This window comes from Sturnus vulgaris, chromosome 14 (assembly GCF_052056855.1).
Source record: "Sturnus vulgaris isolate bStuVul1 chromosome 14, bStuVul1.hap1, whole genome shotgun sequence".
In the NCBI taxonomy this organism is placed as follows: domain Eukaryota; kingdom Metazoa; phylum Chordata; class Aves; order Passeriformes; family Sturnidae; genus Sturnus; species Sturnus vulgaris.
The window spans coordinates 11,914,798-11,929,760 of NC_142256.1; the positions used below are offsets into that span (position 1 = coordinate 11,914,798).

The window sequence follows — 14,963 nt, forward strand, 5'->3', positions numbered from 1 at the left end:
GCTTTTGAGGCCATGATATACATGGCGCAACCAGCTGATTAAATGTGCAGGAGCCTCCCAAGATACCATTTCATCCGAAACGCTGACATTTATATTTGACTTCTAATAAGTGTGGGGAGCTTTTTTTTAAATTTTTAATTAGTTCTTACAAGGGTGGGAGTCAGATGCAGCTACACAATGAAGTTCTCCATAGAATAGGTATGATTCAACCAGATGACTCCTGGCCAGACTTCCTAACCCATTTACCTTGCAGCAGAGCCTCAAAGCCAAATTAATTAGAGGCCACCCACAAGTAGATGCGATTCTGTGTAGGTGAAGGTAGGTGAATCCCTTTGCCCATCCATTCCCTACCACATCAACATTCATGCTAAGGGTGAGTGGGAGGACTCTGGTGCTAAATAAATGACTTGATTCGTTTCGTTTTGGCACCAAGACTTAGCCAGCCAGTGAGTCTGAGTAGTAAACAATAGTAACATGGAAAAAAAGTTAAAAAAAAAAAAAAAGCAGCATATAAGATGCTTCAATGAAGAGGTGTGATTGTTGGCAAAAAGTGTCCCGTTTGAGTTTATGGGATGTACAGAGTCTTTTTATTAGGGATACATTTTGCTATTAGCGTAATAAAAAAAGGACCAATTGTTTCTGCCATCTGAGAAAACTCTTGGTGGAACAGGCAGAAATCCAGGAATAATTAAGAAAATAATAGTGCACACCCAACAAGAAAAACATTATTTGTTTAAAGATGAAGTCCCTCTAGAATACTTGGTAGAGATTGCATTTCTTTCAAAAGAGGGGGAAAAACCCTTCTAAATGAAAAGCAGCAGCCATCAGCTCATCTCTAAGATCTCAAGTGGAAAAAGCGTGGGGCTGTAATCCCCCTCAGTGGTGAGGCTTTTCCGTTTTCATCGTTCTTATCAGCCTTTGCAAGTTGCAAAATAAAAGTGTTTTGCCCCTACATGTTTCCATCAGAGGATCAGAAGCACTTCACAAAGCAGAATTAATTGAGCTGCGCTGCTCACCTGTGAGAACAGAGCAATTATTTAGCAACAGGGTTTGGGGTGTTTTTTTCTGTTTGGGGTAGGGGTAGAAATAAAAACTGCAGGAAGAATTAAAACCCACCAGGCCAACAAGAGACTTGGCAGATTTAACCACTTCCAATGATGAATGTGACAAACCTGCAAGTTTCTGACCACCAGATCGGGGTTCTCCTTTTGGAAGGGAACAATTTGCCTCTGCATCACTTTTCCCAGGCCTCAGCTTGCGAGATTCCCCACCAGCACGAATCACCATTCTCCCAAGTTCTGACTCTTTCCATTTAAAAGTCACTGGAAAACCGTGTCTCCGAACAGCCCATCCTCCCTGCCAGGGTGTCGTGGTGCCATCACATCCCCAGGATATGCACTGTAGGCTCCGAAATCCTACTCCCATTGCTCCTGTGTGACTCCGGGCACGCCATAAGGCTGTGCCTGCTGGAAGTGGGAAAGCCTGCCGGTCGGAGAAACGCAGACTGAGAATTAGTGTTTGTGGAGAACTTAGTATCACAGTAATGGGGAAAAAAGAAAACGATTTTAAGTCTCACTCTGATGTCGCGTGAGTGCATGGACAGAGCCACACACTGAGTAACAAGACATCAACTCTTACCCAAGCAGGGCTGGAAAAGCATCATCCCTTTTCCATCTGGGTTATACGAGGCCATAAACCCCCGACGGAAGAGGCAGCGGGACGAACCGGTTCGCACGAAGGGCGAAGCCGAGCGTCCCCACCGCTCCCGTGCAGCTCTCGTGTTTTACATACATCTGTTTACTTCTCCCCTCATTGAGGTTTTTACTCTGCACGCGGCTTTCGGCGGCTGCGGGGGCGCGGCGGTCGCGGCTCACGGCCCCGGACGGGGGCAGGTGAATCCTTCCCGGAGCGGCCCTGGCAGCCTCTGCCCGGCGGCTCCCGCACTCCGGGCCGGGCCGGGCCGGGCCGTGTCCGCGCACCGGCCGCCGGGCGGTCCCGCAGCGCCGCGCACCCCGCCCCGCCCCGCGCCGCGCCCAGCCCGGCCCGGCCCGCCCCGCCGGGCGGTGCTGCGGCCGCCCCCGCTCCCAGCAGCCTTTGCAGCCGCCTACAATGAAATTTGCGAAGTTTTTTCGGTTTCGGCGCCATTTTCGAGTGGACTCGGAGGTGAGGAGGGAGGGCGGGCAGGGCGGCGGGGCCGGAGCGCGGCGGGGGGCGGCCGGCACCCCCCGTGCCCCGTCCCCGCTGCGGGCGGCACGGCCCGGCCCGGCCCGGCCCTGGGGGGGAACACGCGGGACGGGGCGCGATGGGGGGGGCTCGGCGGGACCCCCCTCCGCCGCTGCCCCGTGGGCGGGGTCGCGCCGCTCCCCGCGGGGCACGGCCGGACACGGGCCCGGCCGAAACTTTCCGGGGAGAGAGGGGGGAGGCAAAGAACTTAAAAAAAACCTCCCCAAACACCCCCCCCCCCAAAAAAAAAAAACTATTAAAAAAACTTTTTTGTTGCGGGGGGGGTGTGGAGCGCGGCGGCACCGACGGCCCCCCCGGGGGAGCCGCCCCGCGGCGCACAAAGGCGGCCCCGGGGGCTCGGGGCCGTGACGCAGCGGGCGGTGACAGCGGGGGGGACCGGGGGGCGGCGGGCGGGGCCCCCCCGGGCCGTTGTGCGGGAGCGGAGAGCGGGGCCGGTTCCCACGTGGGTGCGGGGCGCCCCGGCGAACCCCCGGCTGCCTTTTCCTCACTTTTTAAAAATTTTTTTTTACCCCCCCCCCCCCTTCACTGTTAATAATATTTTATTTTTTTCTTTTGAGCCGCGCCCGCCCCCCGCAGGTGGGGCTCGGGGTTGGTTTTTTTTTAATAATTTTTTTTTTTTTTCCTCCCCGTTTCCCTCTTTTTTTAAAGCGAACGCGGGGAACCCGCGGGTTGTGCCGGCTCGGCGCGAAGTCTGCGCGCCCCCGCACGTAGAGAATAGTTTTATACATTTAAAAAATAAATGCTAGTGTAACCGAAGAATAATTCGCCGAAATAATTTAAAATGTTAAAGAAAGTCTAATTGGCAGCCAGCTTGTGCTTTTTTTTTTTCCTTTTCCCCTCGCTGGTTGCTCGCTTTGTACAGGAAATTTGAATATCCTGGCAAGGGCCAGCTTCCCAGGGCAGCCTCGCAGCGCTTTGGGAGCGGCAGTGATGGAGCAACTTGCGCAGCGCAGGGACTTTTCCCCCTCTAATTGATACTACGTACAATATTTTTCCCATATTTGCATCAGGTATATAAAGACAATTTTTTTGCGTTTGGAGAGTGAGTTTTCCAAGGCTAAATCATTAATTGCTCCCCACAAAAACCTGAAATTCTGCTTGTGTGTTGTATGCGTGTTAAGTGTAGGTGAGGGACCATCTGCCAAGTTTCATCATCTTCTGTTCTGAAGAAATCCAAAGAGCTCACCGGCAACTGCAAAAGTCTGTATTTAGTTAATCGACTTTGGTGGGAAATACAGCAAAACTGAGCTACTAATGCAGTAAACGTTTGTTAAATATAAGAGGGAAGCTTTAAGTAATGCTTCAGGCAAACTGACCCAAATCTAAGAAGGAAAAAAAAAGTCAATGTGTTTCTTATATTTTGAATTACTCTTCATCTGACTAAAAAAGAAATACGTTTTTTTTTGTTTGTTTTTTTCCTGTTCTTAACAAATAAACTTTATAGGAATTGGACTTTCAAATCTGACCCTTGTTGTTTAGAAGTGGATGAGATGACAATGCTAAAACTTGGAAGTAAGAAAAAGCATCATACTTTTCTTCTCCTCAGCAGTGTTGAGAAAAAACTGTGGATCCTGGAATTTTACTGTGGATTTTACTGGTTTTCTGGAGTGCTGTAAGTTGAAGTCTTGTCCCGCAGGCCTTTCGGAGCACCAGTAGCTCCCGGTCCCACTAACACCCCCGCCTCGGTAAACACAGCTGATCCTGCCGGTAACAATGTTGGCCTCGAGTTTCGCACCGAGTGAAGTTAACGAAATTATTTTTTGCGTTATTTGAATTTGCCCTTTGTAGCTGCAGTTTGGTTTCGGGTGTTCGGCCCCACCTAAGAGCGTGTCGATGCCCTGTGGTTTAGGTTTAGCGCGGGGAAGGTGCGCCGTGCTGTAAGGAAAACGTGCTGGGGTTTATATGACCTGTGTGCTGCCTCCCTGACCCTTTTACGGGCACATTCGTGAGGAAAAAAAATTATTTTTGATGAAGTGCGTTAGGAACAAACCGCTTTCACATGGCTTCGATAAAAACAGGGAGGAAACACATTTTCTGCGTCTATTTTGTGCCCCTAGGAGTGAGTCCTGGCTGGGCAGAGCGGTGGTTTCGGGTGATGGGGAGATGCGCTGTGGGTTCCGTGCAAATGAAATGAAAGTTCCCAGTGCTCGGGCTCCTTCACAGCCGCTTCTCCCGCAGCTCTGCGAGGCAATTCCTGCCGGGAAGGGCAGAGTGGAGCCATGTGGTGGCTGTCGATCAAGCACCGGCTCTGATCCCAGCTATTGGCCACATCTGTAAATATTCGGACGTGACTTTTGTTTAAACCTCATTGTTCAAAAGGAGTCAGCAACGAAAGTGCTGGGATTTTTCAGAGCCAGGCAGATATGAAGTGTTCTGGTGGTGTTATTCACACCCTTATTTTCGTTTTGTCACCGTGATTTTTCGCTCATGAGTGCCTGGGACCTTCTGCTCTAATGAGATGATTTACTTTAGTCTTTTTGTAAAATAAGAAATGTCTTTTTTTCCCCCCAGTTGTTTCAAATGAGAACAATGACTTCAGGATTTGTTTGTGCATGTCTCCTAGAAAACTGTTGGATAGCAGAGCCGGGATTTTTGTTCCTTTTTTTTTCTCTGTATAGAAAATGCTTGATATTTACTTGTGTTTGAGTTTACCTAGCCCTGAAGTGTGTGGGTCAGTAAAGGCTCTGTATGCAAATCTATCCTGTCATGGGCTCCTGTATTTATTTCCTTTCTTTTCCCATGGCGCTCCTCACATTTTTTCCCTTCTCTTTTTTTTTTCTGGTTAGTGTCAGTGAGGAGGGATGAGGTTGTATTTTAAGGGAATCCAGTATTTCAGAGGGAATTTGTTTTGGTTTTGTGTGTGTGTTTGGGATTGGAGTGGTGGGGGGTGTTTTTTACTTAATTGCCCAATATACTTTGGCAAGCCGAAGTTGTATTGTTTTGTGAATTGCATTAATGGTTTTCTGCATGTTCAAATTCCCCAGTTATTTGGGGGATTTAATTAAACCTCTGTAGGTGGCTGGCTTACGTAGATGACAGGTAGAACTTTCTATTTCTAGAAGGAGCTGGTGCACACACAGTGAGCGTGGAGCTCTTGGCAGCAGAAGGGCTGTTGCAGTGCTTTTGCATCGAGGTGGAGCTTTTGGGGCAGTTCTTCTCATGTTTGGGGTTACCAGTGAGCAGGACACCCCTGTTCCTGGCTGTACTGGGGTGCTGCTTGGAAGTTAAAGGTGCTTCTGGGATGCTGACTCTACCTGACAGTGAGAAAGGGCACCACCACAAAAGCATCAGCCCCGAAATAACCTCTCTGCATCTTTCCTCCTGTCCTAGGGCTGGTTTATCAATCTAAACCAGCATAATTAAGATGTTTCCTTTGCTTCTGGTTTGCCAGGACCAGTAGAGTTGTTCTTGCTGCTGCTTCAGGGAGGAAGGTGCTGGCCATGGTTGTGCTCAATGGCTTTCCCACCTGCCCAGAGCTGCCCCTGGTTTTTCATCCCTCCTTGCTGTACAGCACCTGGGTTATGATTTGGGGTTAACAGTGTGCCTTGGGTGCCACTGCCCAGAGTCACACTGAGCCAACAGTGCCAGTAGCCCAGGCATGGGGAGGATGGAGAGAGGAGGGGTGTAGTTATTCAGTTATTCTGCTGCATAGTCTGCCCTATCTGATTTTATATTTTTTTTCTTCTCTAATTTTAAAAATACTTGCACCTGTCTGTGTGTGCCTTGGAAGGGGACCTGCTCAACAGCCCTGGTCCCCCCTCCTGGAGTTGCTCCTCTCTGCCAGCACATCTCAAACCGTTTGTGTTGTTGCTTTGCAGCTCCCACTGAAGCAGCAATCTGATTGTGTCCAGAGAGTCCATGCAGGAGCTGGTGTGCCTGTGTTCAGAGGTGAGTTGGGAAGGTAAGCTCATGTCCCACCTGCTCCAAAATACCTGCAGCATCTGCAGCCCTCTGGGTAAATGCAAGTCCCTCTGACATGCATATCCCTTCTCGAGTACTGCAGGTAATACCTTGGAGACATTCAAGTGAACTCAAATTACCCTGTTCAGCTGCCAATTTCTGATTTAAAGTTGAGTTTCCAAAGCACAAACTAAGTTTGAAAGAAGCTGAAGTGGGACATGGGATAATTCAAACATGAAACTTTCTATTGCACAAAATATTGATGCTGTCGTGTCATAAATGTGCATATTTTTTCAGATTTATAGTTCACTGCCTGTCCCAAATTTCCAGTTGCCCAATACTTGGTGTGACTGTTGATTTTCCCTCTGTGCTAGAGGTTGGTGGAGGTGTACTAAACCCTTGCTTTGAAAAGTCCTCCTTACTGAAGAAAGCTTCCTGCCCTTGTTGTTGAACTAAGCAAAAGTCTGGTTTATACAAATATAAAAACATTAATTAAAATGTGAACCTCAAACACCATCAAAATGGATTCTAAAGCTGAACCTGTTTGCTGTTGCTTTTTTCTTTTGAATTCATTTGAAGAGATGAAAGAAATAAGATTGCACAGGTACAGTCAAGTAAAACATTGTTACAGAAGTAATTAATGGTAATATTATGTGGGGGGATGTGATTTAGCTCGTACAGGCTTAGCACTGGGTACGTGTTTGCTTTGCAGCAAGTAGCACCTGCTCATTAGGGAGTTGGCCCTGGTGTTGTCAGTGTTGAGGACACTGAAGGAGTGAAAATATACTGGTTTTTTGTTGGCAAATATTTGATTTCAAATTTGAAATCACTTGGCATGGGTCACAAGAGCTTTTGAAATTCCTATTTTTAAGTTTGCTAAAGAGGCAGGGACTCAGCACGTTGGGCATGAGGGGATGGCACAAGAATTCTTACCCAAGGCGTCATTTCTGACATTGTTCAGGTTTTTTTGTGATGCTGCTTTTTAAGAAAATGAATTGAAGGAAGTTGTCACATAGCTGGGGGGGGAGGGTTGGTTGAAAGGAAATACAAAAAATATCAGTCTGTTTGCACGGCTCCTGTGCAGCCCAGGCAGGCTGGTGTGTAAGTGCCACTGGCAGCTCCCTTCTGCAGGGCTGCAGCCTCTCCCTGCCCTGTTCTGGTGCTTTCTGCTCTGGTACAGCCAGGGAATGTGATGAAGTTCCAGAGATCTTTAATTGCTCATCGTATAAGGTTTGTCCATTCACATTGTAAATAAGCATAATTTAATATTTTCAAAAATAGGGAATTTTTTACATATCTCAAAAGTCAAATTGAGCTGAATAGAAGTATTTTAAGGAAAATTTAACAGGTTTCAACTATTGGAATCTGGATTTATTTATCTGAAATATTATATTGTGACTTCGGGAAAATCTTTGATATTCAACATCACCTAAGAGAAAAGTACAAGGTAGTGTTTCCCCACAGACCAGTTGGAAGGGCTGGGAAGTTCTTCAGGCTCTTCACAGTAGCAAAAGCAACAGATCAGCTGGATCTGAAAGTGTATTATTTGCTGGGACTCAATACTAAGTGTGGTTTGGGGCTGGGGGGAGCAGTTAATTTCTGATGTTTCTGAAACTGGTTTGTTTGCACTGTATAACTGCTTGTTCTCTTATAGTTACAGACTGTCTGATAGCACCTGTGAAGAAAAAAAAACCCTGTCCTGTGGTGGTAATGCATGCATGTTAAATGTCTTCATTGTAGAGTGTTCTTCAGTTCTTTATATCATAGTTTTTAAAAAATTACATATATATATATATTCAAAATACCATTTGGAATGTCAACATTCAGTGGGCTTTGAGGAGATGTAGCAGCACATCATGGTTTGTAGGGACAAGGAGATACAGACCATTCTGGGCTGCCTCATTACCTCAAGGATAAGACAAGAAAGTGAGCTTCTGGTTATCATAGATGTGGAAGCTAACACATTCCCATGTATCTCATTAGTTCAGGTATGTGTAGACACGTTCTCTTGGTGCTTGTACTGTGCACATCCTTTGCAGCTACAGATACATCCCCTGTGAGCTCGTGTGTCTGGCCCTGCAGGCAGGAAGGACTTGTAGCTCCTTTTTGTTCTCCAACGTGGGCATGACCACATCCTATTTTATATCTACCCCTCAGCTATTGCTCCTCGGGCCTTTCCCTGGCAAAGGATGGGCCAAGGGACCCTTCCCTGTGTTTGGGGCAGGGAGGGGGGGTCTGGAGGCCGTGCAGAGCTGTCAGCAGTGCTCTAGCAGCACGTAAATACTGGAGTTTGGGATTGCCTGTTGCTCTCCAGTATTGCATTGCTGCTTTAGTGAGGCTGGAAATCGGTCCCTGCCGCAGGAGCCGGGGCTCTGGCTCTTGGGCTCTCTCCATGGCACCCCCACGGTGCTTCCCACGCTGCTGGGGGCTCCTGGCTCCCACCCAATAAACCACTGCGGAGGCAGCAACCAACGAGGGCTTGGTGTCGTGACTGGGGCAGGGGTGGGGCTGCACCCCAGCACCGCTGCTGGGTGCCCAGGAGCGGAGGGGGGACAGGGAGCACTGGGCAGGAGGAGATGGTGATGAGCCCTCCCTGGGCTCTGGGGGGAGGGAGGAGCTGGGGCTGCACAGGGGCGGTGTTGGCCCCTGGGTGCACCCGAGCTCAGAACCTGGGGAGGAGGTGTGGGGGACACTGGCAGGGATACGAGGGCTGGTGATGGAGGGACACTCAGTGTGCCTGGGGTGCTCCTGGGGAAGCCCTGCTGCAGGTGGCATCATCTTTCTCCAAATTTCTGCAGCTGCCCCAGCCTCTGTCAGGATACCCCAGCTCAGGTACAGCAGGCAGAGGGGGGGCTGTCAGTGGCCAGCAGCATTTGGGCCACGGTGGAAAGAGTTTGAACCACCTGAGGAATTGCCTGCAGACCCACCACTGCAGCAGTGACCTCCAGAGCCCCATGGTGAAAGGCTTTTCCTTAACATTGCACCACTTGAAGCTTCCAAACCCAGCTGGAATAGACACAAGGGCCCCTACGGAGTCAGGGCTGCTCCTGAAGGGCTGGGGTGGTGCCTGCCCAGTCAGGATTCATCTGCTATGGTGTGAATGAGCTTGTCGGTCCTGCCAGTGCTGGTGCATCGTTAACAGCCCCAATCCAGCAGCTTCCTGGTGGTTGTGAATTCCAGAACATTTGTTTTTTCAGCTATTTTCAGGAATTAGAAAATGACAGCCAATACTTGTAGGGCAGGGGACAATCCTCTTGCTGATTTACAGCTTCAGTTCCTGCTCCTGCTCTGTGCAGGGAGCATCAGCACGTGGCACTCCTGGAACACAAATGTCTCTGGCATGGGGAGGTGCAAGGGGGCTGTGAGTGAGGAAGAGCAGCTTTTAAAAGCCTCTGCCCTCAGAGGGGCAAATGCACGATGTTTGGGTGCACAACTGATGCATTCTAAACCAGACACTGGTATTCTCCACTTGTGTCTGTAAATTGGTTCATTCTCACTCAAGTCCAGCCTTTCATTGCCATGTACCTTACTGCTTTCCCTCAGGAAAATAACTTGATGAGTGACTTGGTTAGTAAGGAAATTGGTCAATAAAGTTGATAATTATCTGTACATTTTCATTAATTTTGCATCACTTTTTTTTTTAAGAAAGGTTTCTGCTGATATTTATAGATGGGGTGTAAGTGTTCTTTTACCTTTTTTGGGCCATCTCTGTTGTGGTCAGTTTGATTTTATTCAATTAGAAAATTGAGTAAAATTTGTGTTCACAAACTGAGGATTCCTGCTAAAACTGTTTTCAGCTGTCAGTCTCCTGCAGGATCAAAATGGGAGAGTAAAAGCACCACAGAGTTTGCAGAGCACGAATGAAATACAGAGGTTCAGTCAAGGCAATGGGATCCCAGGGGACAGAGAAACACAGCCCTGGAGGTGGCCGTGCAGAGTGACAGCAGCAAAGGCTGTGGCAGTGCTGGATGTGCCAGCAGGGCACGGGAACGTGGGCAGTGAGGGCTGGGGCTCTCAGCACCTTGTGTGTCCCCATGCTGCTCCAGGTACTTCAGGATATTTTCAATTTTTAATACAGAAAGTCCGGGGAACAGACATCCAGCTGTGCTTTTCTGAGAAGCTAGGGACGCTCCTGTCATTGTTTTTCCTCAGATGTAGAAGTTTGCCTTTGACACAAGTTGACTTCCCTACTGCATTTGAGCACAAACCACTTGGAAAAAAAAGAAAAAAAAGCACTAAATGCCTTTGCAGAGCGTCCCTGGGCTGACCAGTCCCCTGCAGACCCACACTGCAACTCTTTGAGGCATCTGCAGACGGGCAGCAGCACAGGCAAAGCAGCCTGGATAAACTCTTTGTGTAGAATAAGGCAAGGTGTGTTTTTTTGTTTAAATGTGAAATCTGCTGCATCAGGAATGCATGTGACCACTGTAAAGGAAAGGTCTTTGAGTTCCCTCAGTAGTTTTTGCTGTAATTTTATAAACAAGCTGGAAGGCAGAAGTTCCCTGTGGTAGGTAAATACATGCAGCACATCATCACACCACTGCATGGCTGCTGGGCTTAGAAGATCGTCATTAAGTCTCTAATTCACACGTTTCTACACCAATCTTCATTTTTTAAAAATTTTCCCCAGACCAAAACACTCCCACATATAAGACTGAGGTCATGTTGCTCTGCTCACAGTACCAGGTACCTCCATTAGAGGTGATGTGGGAGTCAAACGAGGTGTTGCAGATTCCTGTAAACACTGGAAATGCAACCCAAAAAGCCACGTTATCTACCTTCAGCGCTTTTCTGTTCACCTCCTTTGATGCAGAATGAATTTTTGCAAAGGTTGGCAGCTCATTGTGGTATCCAGCACTATCTTGCTTTTCTTGCACGTCTTGCTCACCCACCTCATCTGCTTTTCCTGAGCTCCCATCCAGCGTGTTGGGAGCCAGGACTGGCTTTGGCAGGTGTTTGTGCAGTGCCTCGCACAGCAGCAACTCCCAGTGCCTGATGTTAATGACTTCGGGTCCTGCTCTTTGCACTATAGAGACCTTTCATGTGTCTTGCTCTCTCTCTGCGGGGTAGGAGACCCTGGCTGGGTACCCAGCTGTGCCCCCAGCATAAGCTGCACAAAAAAAACTTGGGTTGAATTAGGTGTGGCAGATATCAGCCACATGGCAAAACAGAAGCCAGCTCACGTCTCCCATGAGGGTTTGCTAAAGTGACAATGATGACTGGTGCAAATGATGGCTCCGACAGCCTGATGACACAGTGGTTCCTGGCAAAAAAACTCACCAAATGGAAGAAAAACACAAATTCAAGTATTTTATTTTCTGAAGCAAAGTGTAAGACGTTGTTCTCTGTAATTTCTCATGTAAACCCATCCTTGTGGCTGTTCAATAGCAGGATACTGAAGGTTACTCAAACTGATTCAAGCAGAGCATATATTCATTTATAAACTGTCCAGGGTGAGTTCTCATACCATATAGTCTGTGAGAGAAAATAGCTTCCCCCTCATTCTGAAAGGAAATTATTTGAGTGTGCTTGAGTGCCAGGTAAGGTCTGATGGCCGGGAGGGGACTGGAGGTGTGGAAGATGCAGCTCGGCATGAATTGAGTTGATTATATTATGCTAGAAAGCACAGGGTGGTTTTCTAATTTCAAGTTAAAACACCATAGAAGATATTTCTACCCCGTATTTTGTATTCTCTGATTGCTACGGGGTATTTTGCGTTTTGTGAATGGAGGAGAAAAAAATTGTCATGAAAAGAAACAGGGGAGGAAAGATCTGATAAAGGCACATCAATGAACACTGAGAAGCTCTCACACGCACACCCCCCATTACCCTGCTGCTCCCCGCCTTAGGCTTGGCTTAGTCACGTCCCAGTTCCTCAGATGGGAAACAGGCAAGTGAAGCATCAGCATCGCTGCTCCGGCGCATCCCGGATGCGCAGGAAAAGCCGCGCGTTCCGTTCTGTTCCCGGGGAGAAGGATTTCATCCCGCTCCAACCTGCGGGACAGCCAAGCCAGCCCCTTGTGCTTATGGCAGCCCCGAGCTGGCCGAGCTCCAGCGACACAGACGGAATTCCCTGCGGCTCCGGGGCTCCAGGGGCAAACCCAGCCCCGCGCCGCCATCCACAGCCCTTTCCCTGGGCACAATCCATGCGGAGACACGGCGCTTCCCGAAATAAAAAACAGCGTTATTTCACTGCCACGGGTAGCAGAATACAGTGGGAGAACTACGTTTTGCCTAAGTCTCTTCAAAAACCAATTCCCTAGCATTCCCGGTGCTGCTGAGATTTCAGGACTGTAAATCGGGCACGGATGAACTTCCCAAGGAACCACCTAAGAGAGCTGGGGCTGGAGCTGGAAATAGCCGATTCCTTATTGATACAGACGAACAGTATCTACTGGGGTATTTTCCTGACTGTGAAGGGCTGGGGTGGGGAATCACAACTCGTGAGAGGGCACAGAGTGTGTGGGAATCCCCTCACTCAGCCCTAATGCCCAAAGCTGTGTCTTGCAGGTACCATGATTTGCTACATTTCACCTGGAGATAGGCAGGAGACACGCGAAGGTTGGTTCCCTTTCTGGTTACAATGGGGACAAAATAAAGATGCCACTAATAATGATTGTTAGATAAACACCAGCCTCTTCCTGGAACAGGTTAATCTCCCTGCACCTTGATTTATTCACCATCACTGGCCTGTCTCTCCTACCTGGTTCCACAAGGATTTCCACCTTCCAAGATGAAGTTTGAAATCATCAGTTGGTGTTTTACTGGAGCAGAGCACACGCACAAAAGGGCATTTGCAGCCACTCAAACGTGTCCCCAACACACAGCCTGCACCAGCCTTTCACCACCAGCATGATCCCTCTCTCAGCTTCTCTAGGGATGAAAATCCTCATAGCCAGGTCTTAGACTGTGCTGAACCTTTGTGCTTTTTTAGCCCTACCCTCTTCGTCTTTACAGAGCAGGGAAGTGTTTTCCCCATCAGAATATTCATCAAACTACATCTGCTTGGGTAATTAAATACTATAACAATTAAGAAAAAAAAAAAAAAGAAAGAAGAAAACCAGACCACAGTGATGTCTCAGCTTATAAAGGTGCTTGCCAAGAGTGGAGATTTGATCTTGCAAGGTGCAGCCTGCACAGGAATTAAAGGCAGTTGGGCAGGGCAGACAGTCCTTTAATGACTCACTTGTAACCAGCTCCCTGTAAGCACTGTCAGCTCCTCGCTGCTGGATTAGTGCGTGCTTGACAGGATTGTCACAGCATAATAGACAATGAAACACCACCATTTAATCAGTCAGGATATACAATTACAAGGCAGCTCAAAGATCCTTATTTGCCTCAATTTTCAAACCAGGATTGCCAAAAAAAGAGTCCCGAGTGAAGTGCCAGCTCAGTTCACAGAGAGACTTTTCATCGCATTTCTGTCTCAGCTACCAAAATGTACAGAAATGCCAGATGTCACAGGGAGAGACAGTGTAGCAAAGCCTATAAATATTCGAAATTATTTTTCCAGCACACATTTGTGATTCATAAAATGTGGAACTATAATGAATTTCAAATGCCACATAAATGTTCAAATACAAGATATTTCTCTCTGCTTTCATAATGCTTTAACAATATATGTCTGGGTCACATAAAGCTGCTGTTTAACTTGCAAAGATGTGACTAAACTCCCAGTCTTTTAACCAAAATTACCAAATAAAAAGTAACAATTGCAGTTTCATCGTTTTTCAAGTGAGGATTTATCTTCCTGTTGTACACACACAGCTGCTGTGAAAGGCTGCAGTAGATAGAACTGTTCTATCAAGGGTGAGGAAGAGGGTAACATTTTATCCAAACAATTTTCAGACCAACAAAAGGCTTTGAATAAGGAATCTCTCTGTGTGATGAACTTGATCTGACAAGCACCTATGTGAAGTGAAAAAAACCCCGTGTCTGTTCCATAGCACCTGAAATGTGGGAGCATTCAGTAAGACTTTAAGTACAGACCTTTTCCATCAGACACAGGGGGTGCAGCATCACTCCTCAACAGCACCTTCCCAAACCCCTCCTGTGACCACACAGCCCATGCAATTCCAACCCCTGCCCCCAACAGACCACGAATTCCCTGCTCCAGATACAGTTTGAAAGATAAACCCCTTGTTATGACTAACTCAACTCCTCCTCTCTTCCCCAAATCATATAATGTGAGTAATTGTCTTCACCATGACTGGAAAACCTTTCAGGAGTCAGAATATTTCCTCTTCTTGGAGATGCACTGCACAGATTCTTGAACAGGCAGATACACAAAGGTGATTTAGGACAAATCCGGAAATATAATCAGACTTTTTAGTGCATCGGAAGAAAAGCTCTTTGAAAGAATAACCTACTGCATAATTATGATCAGTGTTCTAATATTTGTTAAAGAGAATTCCAATTTACAAATAGATCTCCCAGAAATGTGGTCATTTGATGTGAATTACTGTGAATTGTGTGAATTCATATTTTAGGTCTGCTATTAATATCATTAATATCAGGTCAGCTGTAATTGAGCAGGCCATGGATGGGCAGTAGTGTGCAGTTCTTGGAAAAGTACAGACTCAAACTTCAAAACCACAGAAAAGTCTTTCAAAACAGAATAATTCCAAAACTCCATTGTGTATTAGGCACTGAGCAGCATTAAAATCCAAGGATGTGGTTGGAGAATCCACATGCAGAAGTACAAGAACCAAAAAGCACAGAACAAACACAGGTGTGAGCTGGGCTGCCATGTTCAGAACTGGACTCCACATGAACAGAAGTGTTAATGGAACAAACCAAAATGATTACTTACAAAATGG

At 47.3% G+C, this 14,963-nt stretch overlaps 2 long non-coding RNA genes across 2 annotated transcripts; one reads left to right on the forward strand and one right to left on the reverse strand.

Moving 5' to 3' along the window:
- Positions 1-537: 537 nt before the first annotated feature.
- LOC148222149 (uncharacterized) lies at positions 538-1,844 on the reverse strand. Its single transcript, XR_015806924.1, has 3 exons — positions 1,639-1,844; positions 1,173-1,482; positions 538-1,016 (listed from the first exon to the last, which is right to left on the reverse strand). It is a non-coding gene; the product is annotated as an uncharacterized LOC148222149 (long non-coding RNA).
- An 884-nt stretch (positions 1,845-2,728) lies between these two features.
- On the forward strand, positions 2,729-8,616 carry LOC106859842 (uncharacterized). The gene is made up of 2 exons (XR_001403904.2): positions 2,729-3,856; positions 6,063-8,616. It is a non-coding gene; the product is annotated as an uncharacterized LOC106859842 (long non-coding RNA).
- The last annotated feature ends 6,347 nt before the right edge of the window (positions 8,617-14,963 follow it).